Source organism: Pollicipes pollicipes, unplaced genomic scaffold (genome assembly GCF_011947565.3).
Source record: "Pollicipes pollicipes isolate AB1234 unplaced genomic scaffold, Ppol_2.1 Scaffold_7262;HRSCAF=8765_pilon_pilon_pilon, whole genome shotgun sequence".
Lineage (NCBI taxonomy): Eukaryota > Metazoa > Arthropoda > Thecostraca > Pollicipedomorpha > Pollicipedidae > Pollicipes > Pollicipes pollicipes.
The window spans coordinates 6,229,016-6,234,987 of NW_023597055.1; the positions used below are offsets into that span (position 1 = coordinate 6,229,016).

Consider the following 5,972-nt stretch of genomic DNA (forward strand, 5'->3'; position numbering starts at 1 on the left):
AGGCCATAACATCCATCTGATATGTATCGTGTAAGAAACGGCGTTTTATCACCATCTGGAAATGAAATTATTTTGAAAAGGGCTCTAGTGGGCTCCCAATTTAGCTAGCTGGCATCATAGTGCCTCAAAATAAGCGCCGCCACTGAAATATTAATGTATGCCCATTTGGCCAGCAGTGTCAGTTTCGCGCCGATCGGCCCAGGTTCTCACTGTTCTGGATGGAGGCTGGGGGGGGGGGGGGGGGGCGGGGGTTGATCGGGTTCCACATTCCGGCACGCTTCCTGGAACTGGTGAGCGCGTTTTTGGGATGTGTGATTCTGTTGGATATAGGGCGGATGTTGCCTTTCTGATTACAACGTGCTGTCATTAGTTGGCCTGGACGCAAAAGCTACATGCAAAAGCTACGCTAAAGCTACGCATCTCTCTGTGTCTCGATGTGGACAGCATACATGACGTCTTGCTTGTACACTGCTACGACGCTTTTGGTAGCTGCTTCCTCAGCGCGCGGCATTTTGTAAAGGTATCATGATCTGGTGTTGTGTTGTATCTCTGCATCATATTGGTATTCTATATATGCGGAACATATGCCCTAAAATTATTAGTTTGCTCAGTGTTGTAATCTTTCTGCATATGGACTTACATCTCTTTATATTCTTGATATTCTTGATATTCTTGATATTCGAGATATTCTTGCACGAACATGTCCACTAATATTGATGGTGAGCTCAAAATGTCCCATGTCCGTATCACGCGTTCAATACTCAGCCAATTTCAAGCGTTAAAAGCGCCAATCGTGCCCAGAAAGCTGTCAAATTTTCAAGTTAACGTCAATCTTAGCTGGTTCAGCAATGTAGCTGTCCAATACAGTGGCAGAAAGTTAGGTGACATCTTCACTAGGAAGTCAGAGAAATGGGTCCAGAATATGCCTCAGTGGCCAAACAACATAATGGAAAGACATTTGCCTACAAGACATTAAGGCATCTCAAACCCGGTAAGCACGGCTTGCATTCCAACGCGCAGAACGCTTTAAGAAGCAAAATGTAACATTTGAGAAAACTGGATGGATATCATATGTCCGCGAAGAACACTAACGTCATCTGTAAAGTAAGTATTGATACAGGTAGCGCCACCCAGGGTAATGTCGCAACGCCTATGCAAAATGCCGTGAAATTCAAAACTAAGGCACTGAACTTGGTGTACAAGAGCAAGAGCACGCTTGGTGTACGACAGAAGACACGATTTACCGGATGCTGAAAGCATTTTAGCCGTCTGTATCTTTTCAAACTGCCCAAAAGCTGCCTCTGAAAAAGACCCTTCCTATGGGTTTGCAATTCTTTCAGTTCCCTCGGCGCCCCGTGATGACGTCACGGCAGGATTGACAGATAAACTTTGAGGAGGGCCGAGTTACATCAAAGACCATGACTGCTCTAACATCCAAAGTAATCCCGTGAGGAATGAATTCAGCGCCAAGAATTGATTGTATCGCCTTAGTTGTACAGGGCTTAGACTGCAGAACAAATAAACAATGATTTGAGCCTGCTTACGTCACTTTTTTCCTGCTCACATCAAGTGACGTGAACAAATGGTCAGTAACACAACTGACTATAAACAACGGCTCTGGAAGTGATGATATGTTTCATGGCATGCGATCTCTCCCTAACACTTGCAGCAGTCTGTGCGCCAGCGGCATGCACTTTGCCTGTTGCGGCTGCCGATTTTCGTTCGAAGTTCGCGGTAGTTGACATTGCAGTCTCATATAAGAAGTACGAAGATGATAACTCGGCTGCACGTACACAACCAGGTGAAAAAAACGTATTCTATAGTGCATGCGTCATGCATGTAGCATATGTCAATATGATTGCCGTATAGAACACATGCCGCTTCTGTGAGTGGCATCCTCACAATGAGGACATGAGGACACAGCACATGTATTAATCAATAGAGGTGACTGCCGTTTTTCGTGATCATCTTTGACCTTTGACCCTCGACTTGGCCTTGAATTCGACCCCATTTGTGACAAATAATTGCAGAAATGGACTCCCTGCAGCAGGAAATATCTCAAAAATCGTGTTGAACAACACTCCAATCCATAGAGAAAACAACTTTGAAACCGGACACACACTCAGGATGGTGGCGGCCGCCATCTTGAATTCTGCGGTATGTTCGGTTATACAAGTAGCGCGTAAGCTAATTTGGGTCTCCAAGCTATATAGGACATATTTCCGTGAAAAGCGTTCGCGGTAGTCGACATTACAAGGTCTCATAAAAGAAGCGTAAGGACGGTAACTTGACTATTAACACTTCGCAGCGTTCTAATTCAACGAGATGAGTAACGCAACGCTTTATCACAATCGGTCAGTACGTTCCATGTACATACATCCCGAATGCGTTGCATGGGCCATGTCGGCATTGTCCTCTACGCCCTTCCTGTGTGACTAAGCACTACTCCGTGCACCATTGGCACGTTCGTAAACAAAGGTTGCGGTTGATGATATCACCTTGTTGTTGCAAATGTCGCCAGACATCACAGGCTTGTTTGTTGACCTTTGGAGGGGATGGGATGATTGACGCCCCCTCCGCCTCATGGTCCGTTTTTGCTAGTATAAAAAGCGACCAAAGGCAGCATGGGCATATCCTGTCGAGTCGTCTCTCACCAACCATGCGTCTGCTACCATTAATCGTCGTGTTTTGTCTGGTGTTGGTGACCACTGAAGGTGAGTTTCCGGTGTTTCTCTTGGCAAAGTCCTCCTGTGTTGGTCGCTGCTCTTTAACAATGGAAGTGTCTAACAGACATGACAATAAAAAGGTCCATAAGGAGACCGTGAAAATATTCTGTGTCAGCCGAGGCGTCGCAGCACCACACGAAGAGCTCTTGGTCCTCGTTCTGTAAAGGTGAAAAACTGTCGCAAAACCTGCTCCAAAAATGAAGACATTCAGGGGCTTTAAAGGGAGTGTGTGACCATCAAAGAAGATTTCAAAGTCACGCTGTGATGGACCCTTGGGACGGACTCAATGTAATGATTATATTTGTGCTTCGGGCAGCTAAGTACAAGTGTTCGTGTGTGGTACAACCATGGAAGTGCATACTTCATTGGAAGTTATTCCATCATACTGCATTGCCAAATTCCACCTTCATCACCGACTTTCCATGGTTGCCAAAGCAGATACCACTGGTAGGTGGGAACGGCAGGGACAGCATGTCCCCAAAAATAGCTGGTGGGCCTTCTGCCCCGCCGTCATATCTTCTGTATGACCTATGGTCTAGGCGTCTGCACAAGAAAAATTGTCAGCTTTAGGTCTCACTGCCTCACTTTTCTAGGTCCACTTTTCGTTCTTTGCCATGTTATGTCAGGTGAATGTGGTGTGCTGATGATAGGACTATTTTGTAGCAAACTGTCCCGCAAACTGTGATCTGAATACGCATCTTGGCAAACTATCCACCTGCTAAAATGCCCCGTCCGAAGCTGCTGCTCATAGAAGTAGCTGCTATATTGAGCAGAATCGTTGTGGTCGGTTGAACCACCCCAAGATGTCCTGTACCGGCACCCCCGGCATGTGTACCAGCCGGATGGTGCGAAATCAACTGGCGTATTAATCTTATTGTTTTTATTAAACCGGGCGTGTCTGATCTAGATATCAGTAAAAATGCAAAAAGGTAAGACGATCCTATTCAGACCACCGAGAGATGTGTCCGTGAGGTATAAGGGGGGCAATCACACCTCAACCAACCCAAGAGAATCATGTGTTCCCTGTGAGCAGTCACTATTGTATGGTACCAAAGCTTTGATCGTAAAAGAGCTCTTTGGTTCCCTTCAGCAACGCATTAGGTCGCTATCCATGCGCCAGATTTGTACCTCAATTGTCAGCACTCCAGACCGTCGTGCATACAGGCATTGTATCGTGCTAAATGACTCCTTGAGTTCTAGCACGTCAAAAGTGTGGCAGGCTTCAACCGTAAAGAGAGGTATCCAACCGGTGCATTGCAGGTGGAAGGTGTCGCAAATTCGGCCAGGCGTGCGGAAAATGGAAGAGAAATGTCTGCCGCTGGTGCTGGAAACCTCACAAGCGTCTCTGCTGTCTTCGGGGCGACACATACAGTACGTTCCATTCGTTGTCGCCTGGTGCTGAGCAGACGTTGTCGCTATGGTGATGTGTGACGCTATGGACTACGAAATTTCTGCCCAAACTACAAGTCGTTAGCAACATGCTCATGAACTGTTGTCATGCACCACATCGATAGGTTACATGTAAGGTCTTCCCTATCGAGATGTGCTATTTAGTTCTGACATACGCCCGGGTGTGTGTGAAGTTGCCCCGGATGTTTTTTTTTTTAATGGATTGCGAACGGCGCGGCGTAGTCACACGCAACGTTGCATAGCCGTAGGTAAATGCTATGCGAGAATTAGACGTACCTTGTACGGCACCTTGTAAAGTAGCTGACCTATTGTAGGTCAAAATCGGGCCATGGCTCTCAGCGAAGGCCATGTCTAGAAAATCTTTCATTTTGTGCGACGGCGAAGTGTTTGATGAAGCCATACATCTCTGAGATAGTTTATTATGTCATAAGCCAATTATATTTATGAAAACAACAACTTCCATTGAAGTAGGTCAGGTATAAATGTCAGACCGAGTTCAAAACTAGCGTTTTATGTTCGATGGCTTGCTTTAAGGGATTGTTTCTGATGCTCATTTCGAAGTTGGCAAAAATAGGGATTTCAACAAACATGATCCAGGGACTTTTAAAGGTCAGGTTGGGTCACTGGCCTTAAATGATCAAGATTAACTTTATGTTCTTAGGAACGTTCTGCCCAGCGGAGACTTTCATGCTTTTCCAGTCGGAAAAGGGGTCAGCCTTGTGGATTTTCGTCCACCATGACCCTATTAAGTTCAGACAAGGTCACTAACCTTAAATTGTCCAGATGCACAGCGGATGTATGAAAGGGTCTGGGGATACTAATCTGAAGCTTGATCTTGTTTGACCTCGTTTGACCCCGAAGTCAGGACCTAAGAATCCATAATTTTGACACAAGTGAATTCACATATAAGCAACCCGCTCTGTGAAGTTAGTGTTTCCAGCTCTCATACTTTTTGATATCGCAAGGGGTCAAACTGACCTCACCCGAGCAAAGGATGTTTAACCGGCCACATTGTCGCGTGCTAAAGAAGCGATTTGCCTTTCGATTGTGTTCATTTTCACATCATAACATAATCACGTCAGATGTGTTTTGGCGTCAAAACCATAGGATAGTTGCCATCAATGATACACTCTTATATTTAAGATAATTGACAAAATATTCGTTGGCGTCACACATCATATACTTAATAATGTCCACCATGCACCAGTTGTGAAGACCGATCACTCTCTCATTTCAGGGGAATGCAAAAGAAAATGTCGCTACCCCGATCAATGCACCACATTGGGAGGTGACTGTCGCAGAGGATGGTGCTGTGTTCTGTGCAGAGGAAAACATTGCAAGGGTTAACTGCACCACCTACTGTCGGCTGCCGCTGTCGTCACGGGATGGATAACGACTGCAGTGATGGTGATGTGTCGCTGCATGCACATGGTATTAACCTTTTTTGTTGAAAGCACTTTTGCAAGATCGTGTTCGATTTCTGCACGTGTTTATGCGAACCGGACAGTGAGCTCCTTGCGAGAGGGCGTTACATTGAATACAATTACGGCATCGTGCATTGTTTACATCTGTTGTGCAAGTTTGAAATGCAAGGCGACAGTTCGCAAAGGGTGGCCATTGAGGCATGAGATCGTGGAGGACACCAGACTGCAGTTGTCATGTCACAGCAGGCACCAAGAGATATTACAGTCCCACAGACCCCGCCCACCCCGAAGAACCACGCCTATGGTGCGAGCAGTTACAGTCACATGGTGTCAATGCTTTGATGTAAAATAACCTTTTTTCTTTTTTTGGATTTCCCTTTTTTTTATTCTCCCAAGCAGCGCGTTAGACCGC

General features: G+C 45.8%; 1 long non-coding RNA gene across 1 annotated transcript; it reads left to right on the forward strand.

Moving 5' to 3' along the window:
* The first annotated feature begins 2,615 nt into the window (after positions 1-2,615).
* Positions 2,616-5,690, forward strand: LOC119114293 (uncharacterized). The gene is made up of 3 exons (XR_005096010.1): positions 2,616-2,714; positions 3,987-4,097; positions 5,374-5,690. It is a non-coding gene; the product is annotated as an uncharacterized LOC119114293 (long non-coding RNA).
* Positions 5,691-5,972: the final 282 nt, after the last annotated feature.